We start from the raw sequence: 15,640 nt of genomic DNA, 5'->3' as shown, positions 1-15,640 counted from the left end.
GCCATGCCTCCCACAATAAGCCCAAGTTTCCAAGAGTCTACTTTTAGAACTGGGCCCCTGACTTGCAGTCTGATGCTTGGCTTTTCTCTGTATGTCCTGGGTTCTGGTCAGGAAACTGGGTTTGAGATCTTCTCCCAGAACCATGGTGCTGTTCTGATTACGTGCATCATCTTGTCCCTAGAGGACTGGCCTTTTCACAAGGTCAGGGAACTTCTGACTCCCATCCTGCCATTTCTCGTCTTTCCCCATCCCCAGCCCATTACAGAGGTTTAAGTATAAATCGCAACGGTGCTCTCGAAACTTCTGTCACCCATGGTACTTTCTTTTGGTTGAATTTCTTCATTTCTTCCGACTTCTGAGTTATCCGTGAGGGCTGATGCTATACAGCATTTGTAACTGGTCCTCATATCGGACACGACTGAGCGACTTCACTTGCATTGTTCACTTTCATGCATTGGAGAAGGAAATGGCAACCCACTCCAGTGTTCTTGCCTGGAGAATCCCAGGGACGGGGGAGCCTGGTGGGCTGCCTTCTATGGGGTTACACAGACTGCCGCGATGCAACAGCAGCAGCAGCAGCAGCAGCATATCTTTTTTTAGGTTTCTATTGACAGTGACAGTTTCTTAGATTTTTTTATTTTGATGACTTTGATATTTGAGGGGTATTGGGCATATATTGTACAGATTGCCCCTCCAACTCAAATATGCCTGCTGTTTTTCTCTTGATTAGACTAGCAATGTAGGGCTGGGGAAGGAGGACCACAGAGGTAAAGTGCCATTTTCATAACATAATATCAAATGCACAGTTCTATCATCCTAAATAAGCAAGAATTTATTAAAATGGTATGTTCACACATGTGTCCAGATTTAGAGTTAGGATTTTTGCCAGAACTTGCTGAGACAATTCAAATTTGACTAGTTAATCATGGTTTCCTAAATCTTGAACATGGTGAAGACCTAAGATAAATAAAGTGAAGATTCCAGAACTTCCTTAGCATAGTATTTCATAGGAAGAGATTAAAGAGTTCAGGAAAGTGGACATGTTAGAATGATTTTCACCTTAGACCTTAAACACACCATGTGATTATGTTCCCTTGGAGGACCTAGACTACATTCTTTTCACCGTTTTCAAGTGTTGGAGTTGACAGTTGAAATGTTGCATAGAGCTGGGCTTCATCATCTAAATGCAGATGATAAGATGCTAGCATGGCAGGGATAAGACAACAATTGACTATCAGAGGCAAAGCAGGCATAGGTATCATTATGATCAGAAAGACATGATTTGTAACCAGGGAATCTTGATCTATAAAGATCTGTGAGTGCTCAGTTGCTCAATTGAGTCTGACTCTGGGATCATGGGACTATAGCCAACCAGACTCCTCTGTCCGTGGAATTTTCCAGGCAAGAATACTGGAGTGGGTTGCCATTTCTTCCTCCAGGGGATATTCCTGACCAAGGGATTGAATTTGCATCTCTTATGTCTCCTGCATTGGCAGGCAAATTCTTTACTGACTGTGCCACCTGGGAAGACTTGATTAAGACCTATAGTAAATGCTAAATACATCAATCTGGTGTTAGGCATGAAATAAATGGACAATAGACTACAGAGCCTCTTAATGTGTACAATTTTAAAACTCAAGATTTGGTGAGGAAAAGGCTTATATCAATGGAAAGTTGGCATTTTTCAACCAATACCCATATCTAATTTATTCACAGATTTATATAGCTCATTGGTTAAAGAGCAAGCCAGTTACTATGATGGTCACTATAATATCATTGTTAATATCCTTTTGATCATTCACAAATAGGGTCTGAGCCATTTGCAAAATAACCGTTCCGTGGAAAAATGAAAATACTCCAACTTTTGAGGAATATTAAACATATGATCTGGGATGAACTGAAAAAAGTCACCAAAAATATCTTCATGGTTTTCTAAGACTATCTTAGGGAGATGATAAATAGAACTTGGCCAAAATCTCTCTCACAATGAGTTCACTAAATCCATAGACCCACATATGGTTATTTCCTCCTGACTCAAATATTTAATTGGGATAGACAAACAGCATCTGGAAGAATCCATATTATGATTCTGTAGCCAATGGAATAAGAGCCATAATTTTAATATGACCAAGTAAAATCCCATGAAAAGGCCTTCCACTCACCCCATTCAAAATAGAAGCAATATTATAACTCAGAAGGCTTAGTTATATGCACCAGTGATATCAGCACTACCAGGGAAGAATTTACAGAAGTTGGGGTGGTAATGTTCATAATATCCCTGTTTAAAATACCTGTTTAGGCCCTGGGGACAATGTCAGAACATGGCAAAGGATGGTGAGCTACTGAAGCCAGTACAGGCAATTGCTCTCGTTGTGGTTCATTACTAATGCTGATCAATACAGCCTGTGTTGTGTCATATGCCATTGATCTGGTGAATGAGTTATTTATTCATACCTGCAGAAAAGAACAAAGCTTACTTTACAAGCAATGTGAATTAACTCTCTTCCCTCGTAGCTGTGTTAACTCTTGCACACTCTGTCATAATATATCAATAGTCTTGAGGACTTTGAGCATCTTAACATTTTGAAGAATATTACACTGATCCATTCTCCCCATAACATCATATTGGACTTGATGAGCAGAAATTGATGAGTACCCTAGAAGACCTAATATAGCAGGTATATTCCAGAAAGTAGTAGGTAAACATCACAGAAATTCAAACTCTAGTCAGTTAATGAAATGTTTAAGCATCCAATGGTTTGGTTTTGGTCAGGATATCATTTCTAAGATAATGGACATTTAAATAATAGCTACTCACATCCCCTGCCACTAAGAAAAATACATAGCACTTTGTGAATCTCTGTATATTTTGGAGACAGAATGTATCACACATCAAATATTGTTTAGACTGATTCTTTTTTCTGAGTAACTCAGAGGCTGATAGGTTTGAAAGGGGCACAAAACAAGAGAAGGTTCTGCCTCAGTTCCAGGTTTAGTTATCCCTTATTCTTACTGGTGGTGAAATAGAAAGCTAAAATAGTCAAAATGCTATATTTGATAAAATATGCACAGTGCATTTATGTGAAAAAGCCATATATGCAAAAACTCGGGGGTGGAGGATTTTACATGCTCTAGTATTGCCAAGAGACACTGACCACAAAATGCTTAGTCATTTAATTAATAAATTAAGGAGCAGCAGCTATTAGCTTTCTAAATTTCAGCATATAACTTGGAGAACAATAAGTGTGCATTTTCAAAGGGGCAAAATTTTACTTAAATTTAAACATCCAAGAACAATATTTTTCAAGAGAAAGTACTAATATAGTCTCTCTAAAGAATAAAATACATGCATTGAATTTGGAGTAAATGACACACGTTAAACATATAGATGTACCCATGACCCACAATAGGGAGTGTTTATTCTCAGCAAAGAACTATTGTGAACAATTTATATAAATGTGAAGGGAAAATCCAAAACCCCTTTCTTTTGATAAGGCACACTTTAGATTTTGACAAAGAAAATTGCAAGCATTTGAAGGAACCAAGATTTATTCCTAGTAGTTTCTTTCTATCTCTCCTAACCTCAGCCATGCCTGACAATCGAAATGCATAGGCTCATAGGGAAAGTAAGAAAGGAGATGAAAAAGAATGATTATTAGGTTCGACTAAGAAAGAAGATCTTTTCAATGGTAAATGGCTGCTTGAAAAATAATTCATTGATTTCATTGGGATATGATTTTTATAACTTTCTTTATTCCATAAAAGTCAGGGAAAGATATAGTTATAAAAAGGTCTTCTGCAGGATTGCATTAGTACCTTCAAATGATTCACATGCAAATTCTTTTAGTTCCGACTCAGAAAGAAGCCTGAGACATTTTCAATCAAGAATATGCTCTTGGTTACATATGGGAGACTCTGCCAAGAGCAGCAGAAAGAATATTAGGGGGAAAAATTGACCCAAGAGTGTTTTTTTTTATTTTAACTTTGAATACACTTTCATTCATTGTTATCAAAATTAAATGAAAGGAAATTTTCAACAGATAAGAAGGTTTTATTTGGTTTTCTTTTTACCTTTATTTCTTGTTTACTATCATATATGGGGGCTTCCGTTGTAGCTCAGTTGGGAAAGAATCTGCCTGCAATACCAGAGACCCAGGTTTGCTTCCTGGGTCAGAAAGATCCCCTGGAGAAGGAAATGGCAACCAACTCCAGTATTCTTGCCTGGAGAATCTCATGGACAGAGGAGCCTGGTGGGCTACAGTCCATGGGGTCACAGAGTCAGACATGACTCAGTGACTAAAGCACCACCACCATCTTATATGGAGTGTTCCGTATATTCATATTAAATATATATTTTACTTCATCCAGCAAGTTTTGTGTTTGTGAGGAAAACTTTGTTGAAAGGTTTACATTACCAGAGAGACAGCTTAAAATTCAGAAAACAGCTACTATGTGCATGGTGCATGATGCTACTTTAAGTATTGGCAGAATTAGTCAACAGGCCAGATTCTTCTTGAAATTATCATTCTGAATTCTAGGGCATCTATCAATGTTCTTTAGAATGGTTTCTTAAATTGCATATATTTTAATTAAGATTTTTATAACAAATTTCAGCAAATAAAATGTATATATGTATACACAATGTATATATATATATTTGAAAAAACTTAAAACACTGTTAAATACATTGGATTGTCTCTTCTTTCAAGCTCCAACTGTTTCCTATCTCTGCATATATTAAATTTTTTTTTTCACTTTAAGGGTCTATTAAATTTCTCCGATTTATATGTCAGGATTTCAAAATTTATTGGGCTGCACTAGAAACCCAAGTCATTGATAGTGTTTCTCTAACTTGCTTTAATAAAGGGTTTATGATGTGTGGTCTGCCTTCATTTTACCCAGCACTATTTTCAGTGATTTTTGTACTCTGCATATACTCAACTCCTTTCTGCTTCCTGGGTTCATAATGTGCTGTTTTGCCTATGAGGTCAACAGCTCTGGCCTCTTCTTAGAATGACTTACTTGATCAGTGAGTTTGGGACAAGGAATGGTGATGTCTAACCTGTCCTCTTTTCCTTTTCTCTTTGGGATGCACCTACTCTCAGAAAGCACAGCTGTAGTCTCCTCACTACCTGGCAATGAGAAGCTCGCAAGTCTTAGGGCACCAGTGCAATATATGACTGGGTGGGGAAAACCCACCTCTTTGGTGTGTTACCACATTCAGAAGCCCACTGTTGTCACATAATAAGCCATGCTGTTAAATACTTTGTCAATAATAAAGGTGACATAATTCCACTTGTTAAACATCCTTGTTCCTCAAAGGTGGTCCAGAATTTGAGCTTGGAAAAGATATTTGTTAGCCTTCTAGCATAGAAATAACTAGTGTATTACTATTTATGTCTTTTTTCCATATTCCACATACACATGAATACCATAGATACATACACACACACACATATATATATATAAATGTACATGTTTACATTATATTTATTTCTTTTATCTATCTATCTATATAATAAAAAGTATAAATCATACTGTTATTCCAACTCTTGGCCAAACTCCCACATATATTTTCACTTTCCTGTTTTCTACATTTGTAACCCCCTCTATGTACAATATATGGCTTCCCTGGCACCCTCTATGGCTTCCCTGGTGGCTCAGACAGTAAAGCGTCTGCCTGCAGTGCGGGAGACCTGGGTTTAATCCCTGGGTTGGGAAGATCCCCTGGAGAAGGAAATGGCAACCCACTCCAGTACTCTTGCCTGGAAAATTCCATGAACTGAGAAGCCTGGTAGGCTACAGTCCATGGGGTCGCAAAGAGTCGGACACAACTGAGCAACTTCACTTCACTATGGACAATGAGTTACCTGATGTCATTATCCTTGGTATATTTATGTATTTAATCAATCTCTCTTTTCATATAATCTTGAACTATTAGGATGGAATTTGTTCTATAAGCTATCAGTAAAAAGACTGCCACTGAAAAAGCAGTCATTACAGAGTATGAATGAACAAATTTATTAAATTCTATCTCGTGATGTTATTTGAAACAAATGCCATCATGCCTATTTTATAGATGAAGAAATTGAAAAAACAGAAAGTTTAGGTTCTTACTGGGTAACTTTGAAAAGGAGATAGCCATACCAGTATAAGATTCTTCCTCCCCCATAAACTAACTCGTAAAATAGTATGACACCTGAATTTTTTTAAGTTAACGAATATTAAACTATAATAGTATCTCTAAAATTTACTATATTTTGAGGAAGTGAGAAAACGAATAGAGATGGCTTTTAAATCTGTTCCTCTCACTGTATCTTTCTATTGGCAGCTGGACCTTTAAAATATTCACAGTGGTTCAGTCTTTCTTCATAAATGCAATGTAGGACTATTGAGATTTATGACAGTGGCATTCTACTTCAGTTTACAGATACTTAAGCTGAGGTTGAACTGAACTGAACTGAAGCTGAGGTTCTGGAAGAGGAAATGGCAACCCACTCCAGTATTCTTGCCTGGGAAATCCCACGGACAGAGAAGCCTGGTGGGCTACAGTAGGATCGCAAAGAGTTGGATGCAAATGGCAACCCACTCCAGTGTTCTTGCCTAGAGAATCCCAGGGACGGGGAGCCTGGGGGGCTGCCGTCTATGGGGTCGCACAGAGTCGGACACGACTGAAGTGACTTAGCATGCATGCATGCATGCATTGGAGAAGGGAATGGCAACCCACTCCAGTATTCTTGCATGGAGAATCCGAGGGATAGAGGAGCCTGGGGGGCTTCTGTCTACGGGGTCGCACACAGTCGGACACGACTGGTGCGACTTAGCAGTAGCAGCAGTGACTAAATAACAGCAACAAGCTGAGGCTCGGAGGTCATATATTTAATAAATAACAGAGACCAAACAAGATCCAAATATTTTTGATCCCGAGTCTATCACAGCTATATCATGGTGATAACAGCTTAATATTCTCTTGGTATATATTGGTGAAGAGCACCTGGTTTCACGATTCATCAGTTTAAGTCCTGGCTCTGGAGTAGCCCAGGATCCACAAATCAGAGACCTTGACCGTATTCTGTCCTAATTCTCCAAAGTCTTGTGACCAATTAGGGTTGTGTGGAGTCTTCTTCAGTATGTTAACTTCCAGAGTTGAAGGGGTTACGCGTGTCAAAGTGTGACAGTCCACTCTCTTTCCCAGGATTGTGATGTTTAAACAGTAAATACCTCAATACTAGAGAACACTGATGTCTTCAAATAATCTTTTGAGTTTCCCTTGTGGGTTATATCTCAACTGCCAAAAATGAGACAGCGTGAAGAACAGAAACCAATGCCATGAGCAGTCCTGGATGTGTCCTGTGATGGCTTGTCTGTGAGCAGAAAGATGAAAGTTACTCTCCTGAGCCCTGCAAGTACAAGGCTGGCCCAAATCCTTCATGATAAGCATCAAACGGAGACAACTAGCTACAAGAAATTCCTCCAGCAACAGAATAAATATTGGCACGCCAGGAAATAATCTACTGATGGGAATAGAGGCGCTGAAAATCATCCAGTGACTAGTCAATCCCAAGTTCAGCAGCAAATCCTCATCCTGACACAATCAGGAAGGTGTCAAAGTAAGTATATTTCCAGTCAATATAGAAACAATTATCCCTGGTTTTGCCTCCTGTTGGCAGTTCTGTGCTTTCCCACTTATAGCTCCAGAGTTGTTGCTACACATTTACTCTGATGCATACATGCTCCATCATGTCCAGCTCTTGGTGACTCCATGGACTATAGCCCCCCAGGCTCCTCTGCGCATGGGATTTCCTAGGCAAGAATACTAGAGTGGATTGCCATTTCCTTATCCAGATGATCTTCCCAACCCAAGGATCAAACCCTCATTTCTTTCACCTTCTGCACTGAGAGGTATATTCTTTGCCACTGGTGCCACCTGAAAAGCCCTTACTCTGATACTGATACTAAAGTAAATTTAACCAAGAGAGTCACTGGGTGCTTGCTGATCAGCCTGTGGAGTAGTTTGCGTAATATTATCCCTAGATAGACTGGAGGAACTGTTTTGCAGCAGCCATGATCCTCTATCTGATAGCAATACATGCCTATTTTTCTGTGGAATGAAGCGTTGTGGTGGGGCAAAAAGAGACAGAGTAGAAGTTAGTAAACTCCAGTCCTTGTTATAATGTTTTCCCTGTGTTGTGTGGGAAGTAATTTTGCTTTGGAAAACTCATAGACTGTTGTGTGGTTAGAGTATGATATTTCTGGTGGAAGTGCTTTCAAGATGATAAAGTTACATGAAAATGGGTGTTGTTATTAATATATTTGCTTTATGAAAACTATTCTCATGAGATGTTTGCTATCATTTCTCTTTGAAACAGACCAGTAGTATCACTTAAATTTTTCCACATTCATGAAGGAAGAAAAAAGTGAAATTATTAGTCTCTCAGTCATGTCCAAATCTTTGTGACCCTATGGATTGCAGCCCACCAGGTTCCTTTGTCCACAGGATTCTCCAGGCAAGAATACTAGAGTGCGTTGCCATGCCCTCCCCCAGGGGATCCTCCTGACCGAGGGATTGAACTGGGTCTCCAGCACTGACGGCAGATTCCTTATGGCCTGAGCCACCAAGAAGACACAAGGGTAACGAGCATGATAGACACTCAAAATAGCTCCTTTGATACTTATCATTATTTAGTACTCTAACTTTTAGCCATTTCCCCTTACTTTATAGGCCTCGCCATATTTTTGGACAGATTTTACTTTTGCTGTCAGTACAATTTAAAAACTAACTTTAAATTTTTGCTCCAAACAGCAATGCAACATGAACAACTCTGATCTTATACTTTAATTTTAAAAGGCACGTTTTTAGTTTAGTTATTTATTTGTCTGTGCCAGGTCTTCATTGCAGCACTAGGAATCTTCAGTCTTTGTTGAGGCACACAAGATCTTTTTTAGTTGTAGCGTGGGAACTCTTGGTTGGGGCATGTGGGATCTAGTTCCTTGAACCAGGACCAAAGCTGGGCCCCCTGCATTGGGAGCACAGAGTCTTAGCCACTGGGCCATTAAGGAGGTCCCTGATCTCGTCTTTAAAATCATAGTTATTATTCAGGTAAATAAAACATTTTTATGTCTTGGCCAAAACAAAAGTGACATTTGTGCCTCCCCATCTTATATTAAACCCAACTGATTTGTGGTTAACAGTCACATCTACTCTTTTAAATATTATTTTATTGGCTGTGGATAAATACTCCTCTTATTTCCATGCCCCACCAACCTTGTGTCATTTAATATCCATAATTCCTAAGGTGCGCTAAAATTAGCATGACTATTAACCTACCAGCCAGAAAGTAAGAGATGGAGCTGGGACATTATCTACCCCTTGATAAAAATGCTTTTTAGAACCATGCTCATGCCAACTGCTATGGTAGTAGTGACAGGCCCTAAAAAGCAAGCCTTTCTCTTAGCACATGCCATTCTGAATCATATTCCATTATACAGTAAACACTGGTCATGTGCTTGTGATGGAGTGGCTCAATTCATGTAATTTCTGCTCAGATGTTAATTTTGTCACTAACCAGCTAGTAATGAAATAGGGCTTTACATTTTCAGTAAGTTATATGTAGACAGACTAAATAGAAACACACATCGGCGGTAGATTTAGATTCAGGAACAGCTGTTCTCTAATTCAAGGCATCCATAAGGATCCATAAAGAAGCTTTTTAAGAAGTAATTTGCCAGAAATGAGCTATTAAGAAGAGAAAGCTGACGGAGATTACTCAAGGTTTAGTATGGAGTACTACACGAAATAATCAATCATACGCAAAATCTTCCCACAAAAATTTTGAAAATTTCAACTTCAAACTAACCAACTTTCAATTCACTATGAATCTTGAAGATGTCACTCAGCGTGTGTTAAGTACTCTCCACTGTTTGAGTTTTAGAAATACAACTTTCTCTCTCTCTCTTCCAGTTTCTATTGAAGACACATTTATCCAAGGATCCAAGAAACATTTTCTACCTATTTCAACTCTCAAATAACTCAGCTTCAGATTTATCCAAGGATCCAAGAAACATTTTCTACCTATTTCAACTCTCAAATAACTCAGCTTACTAGAATATCCAAGTAGTTTTATTAACAGAAAAATGTTTTGCTCATGAAATTTTTATTAACTATGCATAACGACCTTCCATGCATCAAAAGATTCATTTATAATAAACATTATTCATAGTTCAAATTTTGTTGCATCAAAAATAGGGAAATCAGATAAGCATTCATGATGTTCAAGGGTAAATCCACTTTCCCATTTGATGGCACCTTATGCTGGAATCACCTCTCCTTCGTGAATTATCCATACGGAGTCACACTGGCTTCGCCTGTGTTGTTTGGAAGCTGTCAGTTTATCTGTGATCTGCCCATTCTTTAATTTCCTCTGCTTTCCTGTGGATTATCATTCCTGCAGCTCAGTACTCTGAGTCAAATCTTTTGTTCCCATAAGATATACATAAATCTAGGCTTGTGTTGACTATGGCCTCAAGCATAATAACCACCATTACCAACCAACAGAGAAGTAGAGAAAGTCAACATTTAATATTAACTGAGCATTTTAGGATGTTGACCTGAAGAGCCAGTAGAGGTCTCTGCTGCTCTATGTAAATGTCCCTTAGTATTGCTCAGTTCAGTTCAGTTCAGACGCTCAGTCGTGTCCGACTCTTTGCAACCCCATGAATCGCAGCATGCCAGGCCTCCCTGTCCATCACCAACTCCCAGAGTTCACTCAGACTCATGTCCATTGAGTCAGTTATGCCATTCTTGTCTAATTGTGACAGCATGGACTGCAGCCTCTGTGCATGGAATTCTCTCGGCAAGAATACTGCTGTGGGTAGCCACTGCCTTCTTCAGGGGATCTTTCTGACTTAGGGATCAAACCGAGTCTCCTGCATTGCAGGCAAATTCTTCACTGTCTGAGCAATGAGAGAAGCCTTAAGGGCAAAGCAAAATGCACTGAAAAAAAAAAAGGCCTTTAAACGAAGGGCAGGGGCCAAAGTGTGGTGTAGTCACCTGGAGTGTCTTAGAAGAACATGTCTTATTTTTAATGGTGGGAAGAAAAGAAAAGAGTAATAGTGAAGGAAGAGCTGGTGCCAGATTTCCAGGGTCTGGCAGGGTCTGATGAACAAAGCGACTGTAAGCAATTTTCATAGGAGGATTTCAGTCAGCCTCCAAGTTAGGAATATCATTAACTCCAGGAAGTCCAGCGGGGATTGCTTCCGGGCAAAGGGGACTCAGAATTGGAGATACACAATAACAAATTCTCCAGAGGGTCAGCAGCTGCATTATCTGGTGCCAGGTTGTGTGGTTCAGCTACTGTGATTCTGTCCCAAGGAACAGCAACAGCAACAAGAAACAGTTCTAACAGTTCTAAAGCAACTGGGTATCAGAATGTGTCAAGGTAGGGATTAGTCACAGAGGAACAAATCAGGGGGCTTAAATATAGCCCTTGTTCAGTAAGGTCAGACTATTGTCATAGATTGGCTTCCCTGGTGAATCAGATGGTAAAAAAAAAAAAAAAAAACTTCCTTCTATGCAGGAGACCCATATCCATCCCTGGGTAGGGAAGATCCCCTGGAGAAGGGAATGGCTACCCACTCCAATATTCTTGCCTGGAGAATTCTATAGACCGAGGAGAAAGAAAAGCAAATGTGCTTGTTAGAATTGGGTGTAAAGATCAGAGCTGTACTGAGTAAGTAGTAAGATGGACCAGAAGCTAAATCGCTTGAATGATGTATGTAAACTCCCTCTGCATGGGAGTCAGACTGAATTCAGAGCACATGGGGAGTCTAACCCTGCAGAGGTGAGGGTGGCTGCTCCAGGTGTACAGGATCAAGTCCCTAGGTGGACAGGTACAGGGTAGACTTCAGTCTGGTTGTAATGGTTCCTCTATGTTTTTTTCTTTGTTCTCAGCTGTGAATTGAAATAATCCTCAAAATATTGGGATTAGCAACCATGAAAAAGAGAGGAGAAGCAGGATTGGGCAAAATGGGCAGGTAAACTAAGATGTAGCATCAACAGAGTCTTGAATAACCCAGTGGAGTGGCACCCATCAGAGCTGTCACACAATAGGCTGGGCTTTGCCTATCCCCCAGCCCCCATTCTATAACTGAATGTGGATTGCCTAATAGGGGCACAGCCCTAGGACATCTTTCAGGTAGAAAACTACAAGCCATTCTACTAGTCATCCAATAAAAGCCATTGCTAGTTTAAGAATCTCTTACTGTTAGAATTGGGTTGTTCTCTCTTGAGAACAAGACCACAAAGGGATTCAGCCACTGAATTTGACAAGTAAGATGACATTGAGAATCTTGGTAAAAGTAAATGTTCTAGATTGATGAAGTTCAAGTCAGGATAAAACTTCACTTGTTGAAGGTTTTGTAAATGCTGTTTGGGGAAAATAGGAGATTTGTTAACAGGAGGGTGCAGTCTTTTTGGCATCCAAGGACTTGTTAGAATGTGTGGATATTTTCTGATTCTCAGTGAGCCAGCAAAGAAATGTCAGTATCTATTTATAATGTTTCCAAGTGTTCTAATGGAGCAGTTGATAATCAGTGGACCAGTTCCTTTGGAATGTTGTTTTGTTTTTATTGGTGGGGTAGGAAGTGGGTATTGTGTGTGTGTGTGTGTGTGTGTGCATGCGTACACTCAGTCAGCTCAGTTGCACCCAACTCTTTGCTACCCCATGGCCTGTAGCCCACCAGCACCAGGCTCCTCTGTTCATGGACTTCTCCAGGCAAGAATACTGGAGTGGATTGCCATTTTCTTCTCCAGGGGATCTTCCCAACCCAGGTAACGAACCTGCGTCTCCTGTCTCGGCAGGTGAAGTCTTTACCGCAGCACCACCTGGGCAGCCCAGGGAGTGAGTGTTATTGGAGAACAAACGGGCAAGCAGCAAAAGTAATCTCTGTGCATTCTAATGAGATGAAGCCTCAGTTAAAAACCCTTCACTAAAGATTCATGAAATTCAGTCTTTCCTTTTAAATTCCTCCAATCTCCACTCTTATTCAGCACCAATGAATAAGAAATGGAAGTTTTTATCAGCTGTAGTAAAAGTGGTCAGAAATCTTTGATCTCTCTACTCAAGATGCAAAATCAGAGAAGACTAAAGACCCATATTCTTAACAATATACTTTGAAATTTTGACGTCTGAAGAAGTGCTGCTATCTGTGTGGTTTTGACTCTGTAATTACAGAGTACTTCAGGATGTACTATTCATCAGGTTGCAGCACATGACCAAAAGAATCTGAACTATTTATTCCAGCCTTAAAGGATCATTACACAGCCCTGACTGATGGAATTATCTAATCTCTTGGGACCTCAGTTTCCTCATCTGTAATGCGGTTGGTTAGGAATAGTTCTGTCAAATGCCATTCAGCTATAAGACTCTATAATTAAGGTTTTTGAAAGTAAATCACATTTTATATTCTCTTTTGCAAGGTAGATCGAATTTTGTGAGTTTGCTTTGGAATTTAAGCTCCAAAAACATTATTTATGTGTATACGAAATAGTTCCAATCCCAAATAACCAACTTTAAAAAACCCCAAAACACAGTGTTAACCTAATACGTTTATATTATAAACTTTGCTTGTACTTGAAACATATTTAAGGAAACCTTGTTAAATATGTGATCATTTTATCCACAAGATGTCACTGTCTGCCACAATTTGTTTCATAATAGGCACGTTTGCTTACCTTTCCCCTAGGGCCAGCTTGCTCAGTGGTAAAGAATCCACCTGCCAATTCAGGAGGCACAGGAGATCAGAGTTCGATTCCTGAGTTGGAAAGTTCCCCTGGAGTAAGAAATGGCAACCCACACCAGTATTCTTGCCTGAAGAATCCCACAGACTGAGGAGCCTATGGGCTACAATCCACTGGTCTCAAAGAGTCAGACATGACTGAGCAACTGAGGACAAGCGTGCACCCTGTTTTAGAGTCAAGCACATTGAGATATAAACCTTTTGTGATAATTTCTGTGTTCAGTAATTGCCTATGTATAATTAGTAGATTTCAAAGGTAAATATACATATCTCACAGTAGTCTGTTCTGAAAAAAAAAATGCTTTTAACCTTATCTACTGATTTTTAATATACAATGTTTCTGATATGTAATTTTATGAAAGAATCATAGAAAAATTATCATTTCAAACACAGAACAATATTTAAAAGGCTGAAAATAAATCCTGTACTGAACACAATATCTTCTAGGAAAATTAGAAGGGTTGTTTGCTTTATATTGTGATTGGTCTGAAATGACAAGGAAAATGTCTTGGCTAAATCCAGAATGTACTTTGCAGCGGAGTTTGATATCACCTGGGTATACAGAAGGACCTGACATTTCTGTTTAAATACAACTTAGCTCTTCCCCCGGCCTTTATGCAACGCCTATGCTTTTGTTTACAAGGCTTTTCTCATCGTCTTTGCCTTATTAGCAATACCTGAGTTCAATTGCACCAACCCTTCTGGTGGAGGAACCTGAATGACAATGCCGAAATCTCCTTAGACTCATCCATGTCACCTTGCACTACAGAGTGGAGCATGTGAACATGGAGTTTAGTAACCGATGAAGTGTTTCACTATGTGACAGCTGAACCTATAAAGACACCCTTGTCTTAAACTTTGAGGATATTGTTGGTAAAGGACCTTACTGTTAACTTCCTAGTTGAACCCAGATTACAATTATCAATATAATCTGACTCCTGAAATAAATACGCAACATGTTAATCCTTACATTTGTTAACAACTATGATCAGATTTTTTGAAATGTTTCCTAATCATATATGGAGAATTGGTGGTGCAAGCAAAACAATCAAAAACATCTCCATTTTCAAATAAGCATGTAGTATTTGGAGAGGCCACCGGATGTCAGGCTTCACCCTAAAACCATTACATGAGTTCAAAGCCATACTTTTGTACCTCACATTTCCCTGGATATGAGGTTATAATAGGTAGTTTTTATATTCTATTATCTTTTGGAGGACTATTGATTTCATCTGAGTCTAATTATATTTTTCAATGAAAGTACAGATTTTTTCTAAAAAAAGGCATAGATTTTGTTTTCTTGTTTAATGTGCCCACATATTTATTTGTTTTTAGATGACTTTCTTACTAGTGTTAATATTTCTACATTAAAAAGAATGAATGAAATAAACAGCCCCTCCTGCCTCTTATGTGAAGTGTGTTATTTGTCTCGTTTGTCTCACCCATAGCATCACATAAAGAGAACAGAATTTCTATACTGTTCTCAAGTTCTTTCTGTGGTTTCTGTGCTATCAGCCTTGCTAATTCTATGTCCAGTGGTTTGTCTTGGCTGAATTCTAGGAAATATGACAGAAGCAGTAACAGCAGGATACACTGGAAACAGCAAGGAACCACACATAAAAGACCTGGGTTTGAGTCCTTATTTTGCCACTTTCTAGCGGAGTGACTTTGAGATAAGTTGTATATTCTCCTGTGGCCTCAAATCTAAACTTGACAGAATTAACATAATATTGACTGCTTTCACAGAAGTTTCATGAGAACAGTAGGCTCTATTTTATTACTATTTTATTGGTGCTTCCCTGGTAGCTCAGACAGTAAAGCGTCTGCCTGCAATGCAGGAGAC

At 39.2% G+C, this 15,640-nt stretch overlaps 1 long non-coding RNA gene across 2 annotated transcripts in view; it reads left to right on the top strand.

The window, feature by feature from the left end:
* The window catches only part of LOC147361186 (uncharacterized), a 430,912-nt gene extending 415,783 nt beyond the window's left edge, over window positions 1-15,129 (top strand). For both annotated transcript variants that reach the window (XR_015139864.1, XR_015139868.1), the window contains one exon: window positions 13,744-15,129. This is a non-coding gene — a long non-coding RNA (uncharacterized LOC147361186). The remainder of the gene's footprint in view (window positions 1-13,743) is intronic.
* The last annotated feature ends 511 nt before the right edge of the window (window positions 15,130-15,640 follow it).

This window comes from Bos grunniens, chromosome 13 (genome assembly GCF_055505025.1).
Source record: "Bos grunniens cultivar Pamir isolate PY7600 chromosome 13, Bosgru_T2T1.0, whole genome shotgun sequence".
Lineage (NCBI taxonomy): Eukaryota > Metazoa > Chordata > Mammalia > Artiodactyla > Bovidae > Bos > Bos grunniens.
This window is presented reverse-complemented; position numbering and strand designations above follow the sequence as displayed.